The 20,391-nt window shown below is 35.6% G+C and overlaps 1 protein-coding gene across 1 annotated transcript in view; it reads right to left on the bottom strand.

Annotated features, from left to right (window-relative positions):
- Pxb (pxb) overlaps positions 1-20,391 on the bottom strand; it is a 354,537-nt gene that overhangs the window by 226,904 nt on the left and 107,242 nt on the right. The window contains 1 exon segment of the mRNA XM_070310439.1: positions 19,221-19,260. The gene's annotated coding sequence lies outside the window, so the exon portion shown is untranslated.

Raw genomic sequence — 20,391 nt, 5'->3', positions numbered from 1 at the left:
ATCTATAGCAATGAAGGCGCGATGATTTTTATTAACCGTGAAAAAAATGTACACGTGAAATATAGCGCTATCGATTGAAAAGAATGCCATTAATATGATAATGTAAATTATTATTGAATTATAATCATAGTGAAAATATATCGAAGACAGACGCTAGAAATAATTTTTATCTAGCTTCGTATACAAAGTCGTAAACAATTTTAAGCAACTCTAATATCCTAAGAGAGAACTCTACGAGCGTAAGAGTTAAACGTTAAACTGTTGCGGACACCGTGTGAGCGGATAAAACCGAGATGAAACAAAACGAAAGCGGAAGAGAGGCATATAAAGACGTTCGTCCAGCGCCACTTGACGTTAGACAGCGCGGAACACCGGAACTTGGATTCTCGCGTTCGCGAAGGAGCAAAGATGGGCGGACGTCCTCTATTCCGAGGCGAACCTATTCCGAGCCTGTCGGAGCGTAAGGAGCGAGCTACGGAGGGGATACCAGCGGGGAAGGGGGGACGGGATCTCTGGTTATGCCAGATGCCAAATTTTACGAGCGTTGCCCCTCTTCCCCTACTCCCTTTCTTCCCACTTTCCTCGCGACAACGACGGCCGGCGCCGTTTTCCCCATCGTTCTTTTTTTTTTTGCTCTACACAAGTTGTCCTTTTTTTACCTTTGCTCCTTTCCCTTTCATTCTCTCTCTCTTTCATGCCACTTTCCGCGGTCGAGCCGAGTTTCAATCGTAAATCCTACGGTAGTCTGGCTCTCGCGAGTGCGAGCGCGAGCGCGAACTAATCCCGCGAGAAAGGGCGAAGGGCGGAATCTTGGCGCGAAGTCAAATGTTCCTCGCGAGCGGAGAGTGCCGGGACAGATTGATATCCCGTCGTCGTCCCGGGTATAGTCCTTAGTTTATAGAATTTATCGCGAGCGCGCGTAGTCGATGTTCTAGAATATCGCTCAATATCTCAAAATGCAAGAAGTTTTCGAAAAATCGCCCTAATAAGTCGTCCGTAATAATCTTTCGACTTCATTTACTATTTTTTCTATTATTACGACTTTTTTATTATTTATTAAAATAATATTTTTTCCAACGTTTTTTCCTTCTCTCTTTACAATTCATGGGTGACGATATGTTATCAATATGTTATTATTAATTATTAATTAATAATCTACTAATCTATTAATAATATACTATCGAAATATATAAGAAACTGAATTTGTTGCTCCTCTTGCTTTTTTAAGAATGACGCGTTAAAGATATATGTTAAGATTACAGAGTGATCAGAGTTAAATAAAATGTAATCATATTAATGATGATTTCGAATGCTAATAAAATAGTAAAATTAATGCCACCAACGATTATAATTATGAAATCATTAATAATCATCAATGATGAATAATAGAAATAATCAAGGCAAAAATAATATGGTCAGTTTTAATTCTAAATATTTATATGATTATCAGATTATAAATAATTAATCAAAAAACAACTCGATTTTTCAATACCATCGTTTCCGTAAATTAAAAAATAAATTGACACGCATATTGTTAATTTCGTTAATGCACATGTTGGATAATTTTCATTCTCTAAAAATGACGCGTTAAGGATATTAAGATTACAGAGTGATCAGAGTTAAATAAAATGTAATCGTATTAATGATCGAATGCTAATCGAGTTCGAATGCTAATAAAATAGTAAAATTAATGCGCTCAAGGATTATAATTATGAAATCATCAGTAATCATCAATGACGAATAACAGAAATAATCAAGGCAAAAATAATATGGTCAGTTTTAATTCTAAATATTTATATGATTAATTTTGTTAATGCACATGTTTGATAATTTTCATTCTCTAAAAATGACGCGTTAAGGATGTTAAGATTACAGAGTGATCAGAGTTAAATAAAATGTAATCGTATTAATGATGATTTCGAATGCTAATAAAATAATAAAATTAATGCCACCAACGATTATAATTATGAAATCATCAGTAATCATCAATGACGAATAATAGAAATAATCAAGGCAAAGATAATATGGTCAGTTTTAATTCTAAATATTTATACATGAGCTATAAATCATTAATAAAAAAAAACAAACCCCGATTTTTCAATACTATTGTTTCCATAAACTAAAAATTATATTGACAATTTTAAATGTTTAATAATAAATTCTACTGACCGACCGATGCACCGCCCTTGCATGTCTCACTTCTTTCCGCATCTGGTCATCGCGAGATCCTTTCCGTTTCCGGTTGCTCCCTTCGCTTCAAATTGAGACGAGACAGTCTATCAATTTGTCCACTCGTGCATAATCACTATTCTCATAATCACTATTTCACTCGTAGTCCAAAATCCGCCATATGCAATGACGCGGTAAAATTATTTCCATGCCGATTATAAACATGAAAGAACATATAATCGCGTATTAATAAATGGACGGAGACGATTTTCCGTGATTCTAATCGACATTCCCGATACTCACGACATCCACTTTATACACGGGATAAACTTGTGATGGATAAAAAAGGGCGAGAAATACGGAAAGAATATTTCAATCTCGCACGCTAATGCAATACGACGGTTACTGTAACGGTTACGGAAAATTTAGGCAGGTTGAGTAGTAGTAGATGGGGAGGGGGGAACGCGTCGTCGAATATCCGTTCCAGGAAAAGGAGCGAGCGCGTCTCTTCCAAGAAATAAACCGTACGCGAAAAATCCTGCGCGAGATAAATCAAACTAGCTCGATCGACGCTCTTTTGCGATCTCGATTTATGAAATTGTGAATATAACTCTGAAAAAAGGATTACATTTTAAAACAATATTAAAGAATATTAAAGCAGAAACGTGTGGAACGCGACGCGCTTATATTTTCAACGCAATATTATTATATACGACAGCGAGTAAATTATTTCAGCGCCTAAAAATATGTTAAATAATGTATTCATCGATCGTTGTATCGTATTATAAAGTCGATATATCAAAACTACAAATTACTCTCGATTCGGATATTTCGAATATTCGTTCGGATGCGAAATTCATTTTCGATAGATAAAAGATGCGTGGGAAAAATCTTGTCGTTTGCGAGTATATATATATCGAAAGATGCCTTAATCACGATTACACGGGTTAATATATTACACTCGGATAATCGCCTGTTATTCGATACAAGACCCCCCCGACACTCGTTCGTACGCGGATCTCACTTTCGACGGATAAAAAGACGCGAGAAACACGGAGCGCGACCGTAATTCGTCTTGAGCCTCGCGCTTGTGAGAAGGGACTGACACGATTACGGAAAATTTAGGCTGGACGGGTGGTACGTGAGGAGAGGGGAGGACCGCGTCGCCGAACGTCTCGGTACAGAAGCGTTCAAAAAAGTTGGATGTAAACATTCAAATATAAACAAAGAAGCGCGGCTCGAGAGAAAGAGAGAGAGAGAGCTTATATTACAAAATTTCGATCAATTTTCATGGCGAAACGATAATACAACGAGAATAATCGTTGAATAGAATGTGTTTGATTCGAGGAGGAATATATCTGAAAAGCAGCTCATACACCACATATGAACATTCCTAATAAAATATTCTTATTTAAGAGAAAAAAAAAATGTGTTCGGTTAGTCGACTAATTTTACACGTCAAATTTAATAATATTCATGGTTGTAAAATTGACCAATCACGGTCATTCGATTCTTGATTGGTGATTGGTTAGTTTTAAAACTATGGATGTTACTGAAATCCAATTAAGGGTGACATGTCAACGTTCTTTTAGTTAATTTATATAATATAAGAGCGCGTCGTATAGGGTCCTCGGCGACAAAGTATCGATTTTTAATACTTTAAGACGAGCAACAAATTCAGTTTCTCATATATTTCGACAGTATATTGTCCACAGATTATTTTAGTACCAAATACATGCGAGCGATACATTTTTTTATTTACTTTTACTTCGCGCAAGTGAATGGTACGGCGCGGCGAGACTGAGTATATAGTGGTATTAATTAAATTATATATACTTTTTTAAAAATATTTTTATGTTATTTTAGAGCAACAAAATAGCAACAAATTCTAGTGTATTTTATTTTTTGATTCGAGCATTCTATATATTTTTTTCACTATGGGGGGGGGGGCTGGCTTAATGTCAAGCTAGCACCCCCCACTTTGAATGTAAATTCCTGCTAAACGGTTTGAGCAACAAAATTCGGACTACGGCAACTAATTCGCACATAATTAGCACTAAATTATTTGATGTATTTGATTTAATTTGGCGTTGGTGGGGGGGGGGGCTAACTTAATATGGGTTGAAAACTTTCCGTCCCGTCAACCCGTTGATGCAAGAATATATTGTAGATGCGCGCATCGATGCGCCACTTTCTCGATTTCGCGTCGCCGTCGGCGTCACGTTCATCTCATTGTTGGCCGGACAATAGAATAAAATTATAGCCGCCATGCTAATATCTACAGGATGGGAGATGGATTCGCGTGTCGGCTTGATTGAAATGTCACCGGCGCGGATAACCGACGCGAATTCGAAAGGAGGGTGCGTCAAGTGGACAATGGACTTGACAGGTGCTTCGACGGACTTTCGCCTTCCAGTCACGCATTTCGCATCGCGCCCACCCTCCGTTTCTATCAGAGATATATGGTATGTCCCGATAGAAGAGCCGCGCCTGCACTCACAACTCTTTAATTAACTTATCACGGATGTAATAATTAAAAGAATGCGGTTGATGGAAAAATCTATAGAATTCCCCGTAGTAAGTATCGCTAATTCTTATTAAAAGATATAAATGCTTGAAATAATCAATGTCCAAGATACATAAAGATCCTAAGGATCTTGTTAAAAGTATTCTCTTTAAATAGAGCGAAATTCAAATAATTTTTTTAACGATATCAAAATATTGAAAATAGATATTAAAAGCAATAATAATTTTTATTTTTCTGTAGAGTTTTTGTTTACGAAAGACGTGATCTGGACAGAATATGACAAGAGTTAAGGAAAGTTGACAAAGAATATTAAAATATGTCGAATCTTGTTAAAAAGATTACATATATTGTATTAAAAGAACATCATTATTTTCTTTTTCGATGATAATTATTAATATTTCTTACTAATATATCTTATATTATATTAAGATATTTATTTAAATTTGATTGTTTCGTTAAAATACGCGAAAACTTTTAAAACTGTACAAGTCTATAGAACTATATATAGAATATCGCTTTGTTTTCTTTTATTGCAGCTATTGTTATATTAATGCAATTTATTATTATTATTATATGATATCGTTATTATTGTAATCTTGCGTAGCAAAATTTTAATAGATGACAAAAATTGGTTGCTTTTGAGGGAACAAAATATATTTTTCTAATCATATTATCGTCAGCAATCGTCGAGGCATAAAATATTGTATAATCGTGTTGTAGTTTCAATATTATTGCGTGTATCAAGCAACATTCGGATAAATAATCATGAACGTCGTTGCGCGAAAGCATTTCGAAGGGGAACAAACAACGGTGTGGTTGCTAAACAAATATTGGTTTTGACAGGTGTTTCCATACACTTTCGCCACTCATTAGGATCACACCCAATGCACACCGATCCATCTCACTTTCAAACTCGCATCCCTTTTAAGGTCAATGCACCCGAAACTCCGAGATACAAATAGCGTTTCGAAACAACAATCACATTTACTTTTTATATGCACGTACAAGAATCACAATCTCCTAATTTTTATGTACAAATATATATATATGTATATAAAGATTATAATTTATTACAATTATTATTTAATTATTCCAAAACGATTTTTTTTTTCGTTTGATATCGATTTAAATGCACTTTAAACGATTTTGTATTTCAGGGCAGAATATTAATACATGCATGTGCCGTATATTCTGATTTATATTTGTGTATTCTGATTTTTCTATATATATTTTATTAAATTTTAGACGACCTACAATTCGCGACGGAATAAAACTCAAAATAAAACTCCATTTATTATTTTACATTGCAAAATTACACATGTAATAATAGCATCGTATAATTATAAAAACTGTCGTGTATTTTGGCATATGCAAACTGATATATAAATTGGTATTTATACGTATACACATACGCGTAGTCTATAATTCTTTTCAAATGTATATTTCATATTACACAAGATAGATAAAATTATAAATAGAAAACTTTATCATAATATCTCTTTATATAGATCGTCTAAAGTACACGTAACGCGGGATATAAAATTACGGATAATATTCTAAATTCTGTCGCGCATTAAATCATGTCGCTCTCATTAAAAATTCAAATAATTATCTAATTTCAATAATTGAACCTATTGGATAATTTTAAAATCAGCGTAAGATCGCAATTTCCCGATCGCGAGGCATTCACGATACGATTGTTCTGTCGATTCCACGCGTAACCGCGCTCAGGACGTTACGGCGTCCTATCACCGCTAAGCCATGGCGCACGCGACCTCATGTACGTGGGAAAGCGCCAGCACGTGTATCATGTCGGACGCAGACCCTGACAGCGTCCGTCAGGAACGATCGTCGTCGTTTGGGTATACGCGTGTCCTGTGCGTGTGACGCGTTACAATGCACGCGGATTCTGCGGCAGCATCGCAACCGCAAGCGTCGATCGAAAGTCGAGAGGTCGGACACGAGGTCGAAAACCACGTTCCGCCATGCCGTGTCTTTGACATTCGCGATGACCGGCTGTTCGACATTGAACATTACTCGTTTCGTCAATATGTATTATCTATAGATATGTAATTATACAATATATAATCATATAATTATATATAATTTCATAAAATTATATTAAATATATAATTACATATAATTATATATGTATAATTATTCATATATTTTATATGTCTACGGTATTATCGAATAGTTAAAAATAAAAGACACGCGTGTATTTCATTATTTATATAAATATGTTATTCCAGATTCAAGAATTGTTATTGTCGTATAAATGTGATTTTTTTACGTCCAATAATCATCTCGTCTAAAGCTCTAATAAAATATTTCAAAGACACACGTTTAATAATATCTCAAAAAAATTAATTATACATAAAATTAATAATATATATAACTAGCTGAACGACGTTTCGAAAGTCACTTATTTCTCTTGGCATCTACGATTATCTTTCCTTTATTTAGATGCGAGCGTTGATCGACTCAACATCTGATTTTCAATAAGCAATAAGCCTCTTCTGCGTTATCGGAGCAGAGATGGACCATTGTACGCTTTTTTCGCATACAATTGCGGCGACCTTTAATGGTTATTTGCGGGACTGGGATAGAATCGTGCTAGTCATTGATGAGCCATTTAATCGCCATATCGACATTTATCGAGTGCCGAAGAGCGGAATTATCGGTGGGTTGTTTGGCGCGGATAGCAAGCGTGGCGGTTTGCAGCAGCGAATGCCGCAACAGCGCAAAATTTCGCTTTGGTTACCCGCATTATCGTGGAACGCGCGACTCTGCCAATATGTATATTTTAATCAAGGCTCGAAAGAGCGTGAGGAGAATCGCGCGGGCAACCGAGAGGAGGCACGCTCGTGCGTGCACGCGGTTACACGCCATGTCACGACATAACGCGGTGGAAAATCTATTTTCTTCCTTTACTCACAGTTTGGTTACGCATACCTGGCCCATAACGACGGTGAGGTAACGTGTATTATTAATAGTATCAAACGTCAATGATACACATCGTTGTTCGAAACGATAACGTCACCATTGATGCCTGACGCGATTCAAGTTAACTGCAGCTTCGGTTATTGCACGTAATAATATTATATAGCGATTTATTAAAAGTTAAAATATCTAAGAATTGTGAGAGAGAATGTGTGCAGTATATTAAAACATTTGTTAAAACTTTCATCGATCACGTGTATAATTAATTTCTTCAATTTTGAAAGAACATTTATCAAGTAATTATTTTTAAATAATCAAAGCAAATCTCACTAATTTGAAAAAAGAATTACAATTGTAATGCGTAAAAAATAGACGCGTTAAAAATGAAAAAACTCGTACGTATTTCCGATATGAAGAATTTTCATAGAATTCTTTTTATTTCATTCCTTGGAAAAAAGCAAGCCGCTTCTTTCGACTGACACTGTGGTATCTATCTAATTTTAATCGTTCGCGAGTTCACCGCGATCTAAAGTGAAAGTTTATCGCGACAAAAATCTTTTACGATATCGCTTCAACCGGAACTTGGCTCGACTGGCTCGACGCCAGTAATCCCAGAAGACCGGCGGTACCGGTAAGTAAGTAACTATCGATTACTGGGACGAAGGCCGAAATCTTGACTCGCACACCTACCTGGGTACTATCTAGCTATCTCGCCTCGCCTCGAGTCACCCACGTGGTGAGCGAGCGCATGCAGGGGAAGTCCCGGGCAAACTTACCGCTATAAGCGGAAATACCGGTCAGCGGCTTCCGCTACTGAATTATCGATACAATATAAGCGTCCGAGCGTTCGATCGACCGGATATCAAACGAGCTGCCGATCGTCGAGGAACCTGACAGATAATATTTACGATAAAACTTATCCTCGAGTCGGAAAATTCTCGAACGTAGCACGACTCTATTAGCCCATCGCCGAGATGCAGACTGTCAATCGTATTCGCGGTATCGGGCATTAAAAGATCGATTAAGATATTTAATGCTGAGAATCGCAAAAATCAAGCTGGGGAATAACGAGTTATATTTTTCAAAAAATATTGTTTCAGCATGATGAAAAATTTTCTTCATAAAATTAATAAGAGATAGTTCATTATCATAAACATCAAGTAAATTTACCTCTGCGTGTTTCTATTTTTTTATAACACGTTTTCTATATAGAAAATAAAAATTAAAGTCTATCTATTTTATGAAAAATATTAAAATATTTGAATTATATTTAATGAAGAATAATTATTTGTTTTCCTATTTTAAAGCATGTCAAAATGTCCTTCAAATTATTTTAATTTCAGACAAAAAAATATCTTTTGAAAGAACATCTCTGAACAGAATTCGTAAACTTTTTGCTCTGGAAAATTTTATTTTATAAATCAAACTCGTTTTTTTAATTTTTTTATTTTTTTAAATAAGATACCATTTCCGGCAACGCAAAAATTATGAATCGTTCGCGATCAATTCTCGCAAAGTTCGCGAATGTGACGACGAGACAGAACGTTCCGCTGCAACGGCATGCACCGGAATATTTATTCAATAATTGTTGCCCGAGTGGGCGTTCATGGAGCGCGCAGGTGTGCGAGGAAGCCGGGCAATAACATTATTGAGATGGTTAAAAGGAAAAAAGAAAAAGGAGAGAGGCGCTCTCCTAGGTATTATAAAAATTATACCGGTCCATTCGAATGGAGATGGCAAGGCGCGCTTTTACGTACGTTCCCTGCATATGTATCGGCCATCCGAGGGTATCTGTTTGTGGAACGTGCCCGGGGGGAGGGGGGGGGGCGACCGTGGCTGCGCGTGATGAATTAAATATCCAGCCGCTTATAAAGCTGTCATTAGAGAGTCCATCTAGAGCGCGACAAGCAGTATTGCGCGTGCTCGATAGCGGCTCAAATGAATTTAAGTTTGTCGAAAAAAGCCGGCCTGACCAACAACAAGTTTTCGACGCGATATGAGAAAGTTTAGTATGCGGAGTGTTCAATGGAGTGTGACAATTGGGATAAGATAATATCCTTCTCCGATGCGTGTGTATGGATTGAATATTCTATAGAAAAAGTTTATACATAAAAATTTGAAGTACGAGAAGATCACCTCATCCAGAATATATTTAGAATTAATTTTTAAAGTTAAAAATACAAAAATAATGGAAATACTTGTGTACGAGAAATGATAATATCTATTAGTGTATATTTCTTCAGGGAAACTCGCCAAGTGCAATCTTGTTACCGATCGTAAAACTTTGTCAAATATCGTGTACACATCAAACGAGGAAGATTGGAGCGCCTTAGAAATGAATTCGGGAGCAATTGCATAAGAAATGAAACATCTTGGAAATCGCGTTGTAAAAGAAATATTTGCGAGTTCACGTAAACCTATTAACGAGAAATTTATTGGGGCGTAATAATTATCTTAAATACCAAGAAACGCGATATCACAATATTATTCCTGATCTCAATATCTCGAAACTGGGTGAAGCTGACGAGACTTCTTACATCATAATAAGAAAGAAGATTTTCTTAATGACGCTATTAAAGTCTCGTTACGAAACAAGCACAGTTTCTCTATATAAATGCATTGCCGCTATAGCTAAACGCGTAATTTAAATTTTACTTTGAGCAGATCTTTTGTCAGACAGGAATCTATTCGATCGAAATAAATTAAGTATAGCGCCAATGAATGAGAGAGCAAAAGAATAATTAAAATAAAAAAATTGCATCTTTATTTACAAAAACGCGTCCCTTTCCTAATTTCCATAAATGTCCACGTATATATATATATATATATACATATACACATATTCGCCGTTCTTCGATTATTCTCGATTGCCAATTTTAACGCGTCTACTGATACACAGCTGCAAACATAACCGTTCCCTTTATTGCTTACAAATTTTAGATTCCCTGAAATTATTCGAGGGTTGTAAATTCAATTTTCGCGTGCCACCTTGTGTTGCCGAATTGTCTCGATATGGAGTGGTTCTTCAATCATCAGACGGAAGGAAACGCCCTTTAAATAGCCGATCGCAGAGCTACCCGTGGAAATTTTGCCCCGTGTGCTTATTTATGAAATGGTTTGTTTCTGACTTTTTATTCAGCTTGATGTAAATTTTAAATCAATTTTTCTTCAATCATTTTTGATAAAGTATTTTCAAACGGTAAAAGAATTGACAAAAGTCCGCAAAAATGCATATACGTACTTAATTTTTTTTATATAATTAATCTTTAGATAATTAAAAAAAAAACCACGCTTAAATTTTCATTAAAATATAATTGGAGTTATAGAAAGCTAAATTAATTATTTTGTGAAAATTTTGAGGAATTCGAATATCCCGGAGAATGCTAATATGTGAGATTGAAAAGTTTAAAAGTTTCTCTGTTCTAAACGCCAGCGCTTAACGCGCATATATTTAGAGACGCTTGTACATTGTTAATCCGTTGGCGTTGGCTAACCGGATTATATATATGTATGTGTGTGCGTGTGTGGTCAACGAATAAATTAACTCCTAGGTATATGGTACATACCATAGGATGCAAAAGCATATCCTGCAGAATTGCTGATTCTATGTAAGTTAAATATATGCACATTCAATATATATATATATAAATTATAAATATAATTGTAATATAAATAATAATTAATATAATTTCAGTATTATATAAACGGCAATAAATGTCGTTTAGATTTTTTTTTATTGCAATATTAGTCGCACGATTACTCCTTATATACTATTTAATATATGCATTATGTCTTTCAAATTTATAATTTGGAGCATTTTATGATATTGATTGTAAAATTTTTGTCAAATTAAAAAACGTATGCCTGAGACAAATAATAATTAATTAATAATAAATTATAATATCAATTAATCAGTGCTTTTTTCCTAACTGTATCCATCATATTATATATAAAATTATGCTTATTGTATATAAAATTATTCTTTGCTCTTGGCATTTTTTCGATACGCATCGGCTAGGCTTTGACTTGTTTCTCCTGCTTGATTTGTCGGTTCCTTTTTGCGGCATTGTCTTCCATCATCCTCCCCCGCTTTATCTTTTGTTGCCAGTTCCTCCGCTTTCGACGTTACCGCGGGCTATATCGGGTTTCCGCTCGCCCGACGATTTGTCTTCGGAATTCTCTGTTTCTTAAAGCATAAGCTACTTTTTTTTTTTTTTCCTTTTTCTGCGAAGCAAAGTTCTACGCGAAGTTGAAAACCTTAAAACATCGTCCATTTCGTCGACATTGTTTCGCCGTATCGAGTGTATCGATTTCAAAGACATGCTTTTCCCTCAAAGCTCCTTTAATGCGATGTTGTTTCTCTAGTTTTCTTGCAATATAACATTAATAAATATAATATGTGTATAGTTTTCTGTGGAAATTCATTCCTACATAAATTTTATGTATGTATGTAAATTATTATCCTTTTATAATAAGTATTTTACCGCAATTTGAGAATATTTATTATTATAAACAATTTACATTTTGCCGCAATTATTTTAACGTACACGGTTAATATTTATATTCATGATTGATTTTATCACACACACACACACACACACACACACATTCGTCTTCTATATACTGCTGTGTGTGTATATATATATATATATAATATAATATATATAAAATATAAATATATACATAGAAGACAAAATACCAATCGCATGGAAATATATTTTTTTGGAAAAAAAAAAACCTTTGGAAAATTTTCTCTCTCTTTTTATTTAGGAGCTTATATGTTATATATATTATGTAATATTATTTTTGTGCGTGTAATATAACTTTTCTAAATATTAGTTCATTTATTAAGAAGACAAAAGTATAAAAAGAATAAATATTTTTTACATTTCTTTTATATGACATAAATGTTTTCATAAAAGATTCTTATATACTTTTACGATACTATTGTTTTCAGCAAACAGCCTCTTTTTCGACGAAAAGTAATTTTCTGGAAATATAAAACCTACAGTTTTTTCATATCAAATCTTCATTTATATACTATTATGTACATCACGATGCGTATTTTTTTTTTATTTACATGGCTTATGCAGCCCGATTTCGATGTTAAAAATATGAGAGAGATACAATACGCGAATACATCAACGGCGTATCTCTGCATATGCATCTCTGACCCAAAAGTAAAATTTACCGAGAGAGCGCATTCGACGTGTTTGCGCAGCTATAAGCATGTACGTATTCGCGCGCAAGCGATTGCGCTCGTGCTGCGGACACGCGCTTCCTGCATCCGGCGATTGCGCTAAATCGATCGATAAATTATGCGAATTCGATCAAAGGCAAACTCACGCGATTCATTCTTGATTCATCATTATTTAGGATAAATATATATTTTGAATTTTTAACTGTTCCATAATTAATCGTTACATCTTGAACTGTGTAAACGCGAGGCCAGAAATCCTCGTAAAGAATTACAGACATCTACAAATACATTCAAAAATGTTTGATAAAATACTTAGATTTGAAATAAAGATATAGAAGGAGAAAAATTATTGGCACACAGTGCGATACAGTGGCAATTTAAATAAACATCCTAAAATAGATACATAATATCCATTTATACAGTCCTGCAATCGCCATATTACTGATGAATGCGATCGGTAATGAACGCATTAGCGATCGTTTCAGGTCGTTGACACGCACGCCACGTCGATTCTCTCCTGGTGGTGGATATATTCGCGTATTGAACGCGATATCGCGATGTTATTGAATCGCGAGCGGACCGCCTGCGCAAACGCGCTTGATTAGAGATAATTAATTGGGCGCGTGCAAGGCAGATAGATGGCTGAGTAGACAAACAGTCTGTCTCTCTCTCTTTCTCTCTGCCGTTGTATACAGTTGTATTCATAAGTTCTCCGATACACGACATTATAGTATAAAACCGAATCTTTTTGAGCATCTATTTATTTAAGTATATCAGGAATAGATTAAGAATGATAAATGAAAAAATATCAAACTTTTGCAACTTGGATAATATTTTAATGTTTAAATTACGAAACAAGATAAAAGAATTTATTTAAATTCAAAATATATAAATACCATATTATTTAAAAGTACAATATAAACGCTATATTATATTGCGTATCGATAAGTATGTAAAATGAGTTATGAATTCGCTTTGATTGAATAAATATTGACGAATATAAAATGAATTATCGATGAATAGATAGAAAAATAAAAATCTTCCAATATTATGAAAAATTGTTGACAAGACTAAGATTGAACGATAAATTTTGTATCGTAACGATAATACGGACGGTTGAATATGAATAATATAAACGAAAGCGAGATTATATATACATGAAATTTCGACAAACTGTAATTGATGAATCGTACTGTATTAGGATGCAGATTTATCGTTTGCGCAAAGCATATCGATGAATAGATGAATAAATAAATAGTTAATTAATTTATAGCATTAATCGCGTTATTTCGTTACTCACTCGTGTACCGCTTATCCACGAGCACTTGGATTATTTCGGGATTATAATTGTGAATGGGGTCAAGAGATTAAACTTGGATCTGCGAGATGTAGATAAAAAGCAACGTACAATAAGAGATGTGCAAATTATCGCGAAAGAATCGAATCATCTTCGAGGGAACATTTCTTATTTACATTCGTGCTCTTCTATTTCCAATCTTTGATTACGAGTTTCTATTTGTACTTTTGAACAACGACGAGGCGAAGAATTCCGTAAATAATACATCCGCCAAATGCAACGGAGTGCAATCGATAAAGCCGCACGATGCATTCCGTTGTAATCGCAAGTTCAGTGTTTCCTAAGGATGCGTCACGATATTTTATATATACGCTCGGATACTCATACGCGAACGATGTTCTGATAGGAAATCCCTCGTACAAGATGACATCGTCTATAGATTCGTACATTTCACTTTATACAAGTGCGATTTCGTCCATGATAATATATAATTTAGACTGTGTGTATGTGTGTTACGTTTCTCAATTCTTTTTTAATATTCTACGAAAATCGTTTTGATACAAATTAAAAAAAAAAAAAAAAAAAAATTTAGTACGACACAGGTACACGATGTTCGTATGCCGAGACAAAATGGCACAATATAAAATTAATAAAGATTATAAGCAACGTTTAGATCTTGGGCATTTATTATTGAAAACACTAACATACGCGCAATGCGTTCCAAAAGTCGCGTATCTTTTCTCGCGAATTGTAAATAGTAGAACACTCTATTGATTCGCGCATTGCATTTTACGCAAGCACGATTTCTCTCCCCCCTAACCCCCCCCCCACCCACCCCACCCCAACCTTCCTCCATCATCGTGTCCTCTACGTCCTTGGAGTTGCAGCTTCCACGACTCGTCTTCGTCGGCGAGAGGAATGCATAATTTAAATGTCCCGCGTCCCAGTTTCCCGTCTTCTCAAGAGAATCACTGATTGCTATGCCGAGAGGTGCTTGGCCCGTAAATCGCGGACGAGGGCCCTTAGCATTCATACTTGTTCGGCCTTCGTGGCTCATTCCTCGCACCGACGAGTTGGAGACCGGTAAGCTCGGAAAAAGTTTTACGCGCAGATACAATATATGTTTTAGCGGCGCGATAACGCGGCTCCATGGTGTTGGTGCCAGTATCCGATAGCAACGTCCGAGCGTGAGCGATAAATCGAATTTCCTGGGAAACGGGAGCAGTTTTGCCGCGTAATATAACGGATAACTCGAATTTCGCGGCGCTTTGATTTACGCGAATTTCGATGCGACACGAGTAGTTACTCGTAACGCTCGAAATAACGTCCATTCCGCTGTAAAACACCGCGACTGACCGCGTGTTGCGAGATATCAACCGACAAGAATTTCAGAGCGCGAGCCTCCGTGAAATGTACGCGGATAAATCGAAGAAGCATACAATTTCAAACTGTACAATTATAAATAGTGCCGAAAATGTACTGCTCTCTCTCTCTCTCTCTCTCTCTCTCTCTCTCTCTCTCTCTCTCTCTCTCTCTCTCTCTCTCTCTCTCTCTCTCTCTCTCTCTCTCTTTTAACATTCTCTCGTATATAAATAAAATTTTGCTTCTAAAATTCAAAATATTTTTTAAACGCCCACATTTCTTCTTTAATCTGCCTAATAAATAATTAACATTAATTGATTTAACAAATTTAAAGACATGTTATTTCAGCGACAATTCTTTAATTATTCTATTATCGGTTTCTATCTTATATTAAATGTCTCTTTTTTTATTTTCTCAAAGACAAATGCACGATAAAAAAATTCATCTAAGTATCCGTCGTTAAAAACTAAATGTGATAATTACGAGACAATCCGTATGATTAATTAAGCATATTACATTTGTAAAATCAGTGTTCTTTCGTTGTTAATAACGCAGTTCGAAACGATAGGATCTGTTATTTGGACGATGTCGGATTTGTAAATAGGATTAAAAGTTAACTTCGATAAAGCGCGCGCGCGCGCCGGACTAGCGTATAGTCCTAGGGCGTCGCGTATAGTCGCGTACTTTAATTGGCGAACGATGATCATAATCGAGTCATGGATCACAGTGTTTAAGGTTTAATCGGCTCTCATTGAATCCCTGCCTGACGAGAAGATTATTATGTAACAACGTCGACGAGCGCGTTTAATTGGCAGCCGATCGAATCGCGTTTCCGTTCGTTCAACATCGAACGCAACAACTTTCGATAACGTGGAAACTTTGCTCAATAACTTTCCCTGAAAGATTGGCCTTTGGAAACCTCAGATTATCCCCGTTTATCTTGCGCAAATTTGCCGAGTAAGTTTTACGCGTAAAACGAAAGTTCTCTCCTTTCTTCAAGAATTGTTTCAAGGTGTTAGAAATTGAATATTGTTTAATTATATTCTAGTAATCGGTAATAAGATTAATTTCATCCATTATAGTTGTTAAACTTTAGTAGAAAATATAAAATATTTAATCAAGATGTATTATTAGTGCTTATCTCTCTTAGTTTTTATTATTTATTTTACGCAAAGTATTGAAATATTAAGAGAAACGAGAAGTTCTTTTCAGATTTACCGCTCGCTTACCCCGCCTTTAAAACTGTTTACGTAGATGCTAGCGGCCATTTGCGTAAACCGATGCTCGCTCGACAAAAACAAGCAATCGATTCGCACCCTCGATCAGTTGGACGCAACGCGCGTCAACGAGCATCTACGTCAAAATTTTCGCGTTAACGCCGGCTTTTCGGGCGATCCCGTTTAAATGAATAACGCGGCACCCGGAATCAGCGTGATCGCGCGAATACGGTGAATGAGTACGCCCGCGTTAATCGATCGTTTTAATTGCAGAAATGTTAGCGAAAAGTGAGCGACGGACAGGCAGGCGCGTTCGACGCTCGTCGAGCTTTACCGATGGCGATATAAAGCGTTGAATGTTTTATCTCGAACACGAGTGCGACCGTTCGCGTTCACCTCGCAACACGCATTTCCCCTCGTCAAAGACGAGTTTGATGAAAATTATTAGCCGGCGTTAAATAAATTGCCCCGTGATGACGATCGTATTGGAGGGAAAACATGGAAAATCGTATATAATCGCCGAAAAATATTTACGCGCCCGTCGAAATTGAACGGCCCTCATTCCGTGAGCTTAATTTAGATTTTACAAAACGCCCGATGGGGGGGGGGGGGGGAGGTGTGAAAAATCTTTGTTTTTATTGATGAAACCTTATTGATAAATAAAGCGAGGGAGGTTGAGGATGTCGAACGATGCGATTATCGATCCGTGACACCTGCGCACATGTCCCGCGCGTCCCCGGCAGAGGCCACCGCCCCGAATTCATCCTGAAAATACGGTCGACCGTAAAGTCAGTTAGGTAAGCCGCGGCCTTAACAATGGGAAGCCACGCGCCATATGCGGCCCCACATGCCGTCGTTGCGATGCGCTTCGGGATCGAACGCAACCCCTCGACGCGATGGATGCGACCGGTTTTTTTTCCCTTTCGACCTTTTAGCGACTGCGGAGGGGGGGAGGGCACGTATAATATGAAGATCGCGGTTGTACCTTGGATGGGTCGCGCACTCCGACACGCGATTCGTATGAATTATCGTCGACGATTATAGATTGTGTGCTCCGAAACCGAACGATTTTTTCTCGGGATTGCGCCCGAGTATCAATATATATTTGACTGGGATACCGTCACGACGAAGATCGGATTGCAGCGTGCCCCCCCTCCCCCTCCCCTTCCCTCATCAACGTAATATTAACTATAGCTTCCAGCGATTTCGCAGTCTGTCTCGTGCAACTGATCATGTTCAAGTATCGATCCTGGAGGAGATTCCCTTTAGCTTTCACTTAAACTTAGATAATGGCAAGCTGTGCGAAATAAATTTGGCGAAAATAACTAAATACAATATCTAATTTTGTTGACTGCAGTAATTTTATTATTGCACGAAATAACTCTCTCTCTCTTTTTTTTATTAAAAAAAAAAATATTCTACGCTCATATTACATATTATGTATTATAGATAAATTAATAAATTCTCTGAAAATTTAATAAGAATTCTATTAAATTCTATTAAAACAGTTGATAGTAGAAAAGTAATGTCTATAATTGTATACAATAATAATTTTTTATTTGTATAAAATTCGAAAGAGATAAAAGAGATGGAACTATTAATAATAATTGTGTATAACATAATTTTCCTAATATAAAAGCGTGTTAATAAAACACGCTGGATTTGGAAACTGTTGATTAAACTTCACTTATCCTTCAGAAAAGATAATTCATTTATTGACCTAATTAATAATGAACTATACTCTGAAGCAGAATTATGAGATAATTCGTTTTTCTATTAAAACCATCATTACTATTCGCAGAATTTTATCAATAGACAGATTATCTAACTACATTTGAATTCAAATCAAACCATATTTTGTTTAATTTAAAGTTAACAATTTTGTTCTTTACTGCAAGAAAATTTATTTTGTATTTTGCAAAGAAAATTAAAAAAAAAATGTAAATAGAGTTACTGTAACTTTTTTTAAGTTAATTTCAAGTAAAACTAATTAAAGTAATTATTCCAATAAAAATATTAATATTAATATAAAAGTAATTTCTATACGTATTAATAACTTTTTTGAATTAATTATGTGGTTTAAATAAAATTTTGTTTTGTACTTTGACGCACAGACAGATATATTCAACATTAAATGTATATGTGAAAATAAAATTAAATATTTTGCATTTAACATATATTATAGTATATTGTTTTAATTAATATATACAATATATATATATATATATATATATATATATATATGTCGTATGTTATATTAGTAGTTTTTTATATGTACCATAACAAAAACAATATATACAAAAACAATATATATCCACGTTATATTAATTGATGTGCTTTTAGTTTTGGCTCGTATATAATGATATTGGCCAATTTTTCATTTTTAGAATTACAATATATTTATTAATATTGCAATACATATGACATATATACTAATCAATAGAAAGGGGGATTCGTACATTGAATAAAATAATAGAAAAGTGAAATAAAAGATAAAACACTCACCCATATGATGCGCAGCGGCAGAATGATATGAAACGTTGATCTGTAAATAATATAAATATATTGAAATTATATATAACAGCGTCAAGATTAATTAAAATATTCTTAAGAATGATTGCTGCGTATATAAAAATTTTTATTCGCGCTTTAACCAAGAGAATCGAATAATTGTAGAAAAAAAAATTTTCCAGAGGTACAAGTTTTTATAAATTTCTTTATGTAAATAATCCAAATAGTTATAAATCTTAAACGTACTTTGAAAATATTTTATCTATCTATACGCACACATACACACATTTATATATGTGTATGTAAAATATAAAATATTTCATATAACTGTACGTATGTATTAAATACATTATAAACATTGATGTTAAAAGTATCACAATGCGGAGAAAAACAAGCAATTTTTAATCTTACAAATAACAAATAATAAGTAATCACCTCATGATTGCTCTGCCGTTGCCAGATGCCTCCCTGGCCTCCTCCTCCTCCTCCTCCTGCTCCTCTTTCTCTCCTGCTTCTTCATATGGCACGCACATATAATCACTCGCGAAGACGAATTATAATCGCGTACGCTTATCGCTACAATCGCGCGACACTTTATACAGCACTGCCGATATGAATCGCGATATTATTAGAAAATGCGCAGCTGCCGCCTGCTTCTTCATCGTACTCATAAAATCACTCGCGAAAACACGCGGCTCGATAGGTTATGATACGCGTACACTAATCACTACAATCGCGCGACACTTTGTACGACGCTCCCGATATTATTACAAAACGCGCGGCACTTTGCTACAATACATCATAGCGAAAGAATAACGCGAACATCACGGTCAACGAAATTGCGATTCGCACTCGCGACGTAAATCAGCGCGACGACGAACATCGAAGGGCGAAAGGACGCAACGACGTCCAAAAATTGTGTGATACTGATGTGAAGTTCGCCGCGCGTTCACGTCTCGTCGCGTCGCGTCGCGTCGCGTCGTGTCGTCTAGCGTCGCCTCAAGTCGCATCGCTGCGATGCTGCACCTGTTGCTCCTAACTATACTTTCGTGTACTTTCCACACTTGGAATAAGAAATGATGAGAGAGAGAGAGAGATGTCTCTCGTTTTAATACGATTACTCTACTGAAGCAATGATATAAATAATGAATGAGTAAATAGACGA

The sequence above is a fragment of the Polyergus mexicanus genome, unplaced genomic scaffold (genome assembly GCF_030449975.1).
Source record: "Polyergus mexicanus isolate NDT 795.1 unplaced genomic scaffold, iyPolMexi1.0 SCAF_18, whole genome shotgun sequence".
NCBI lineage: Eukaryota > Metazoa > Arthropoda > Insecta > Hymenoptera > Formicidae > Polyergus > Polyergus mexicanus.
The sequence above is the reverse complement of the archived record's forward strand: the minus strand, read 5'-3'. Positions and strand labels throughout refer to the sequence as shown.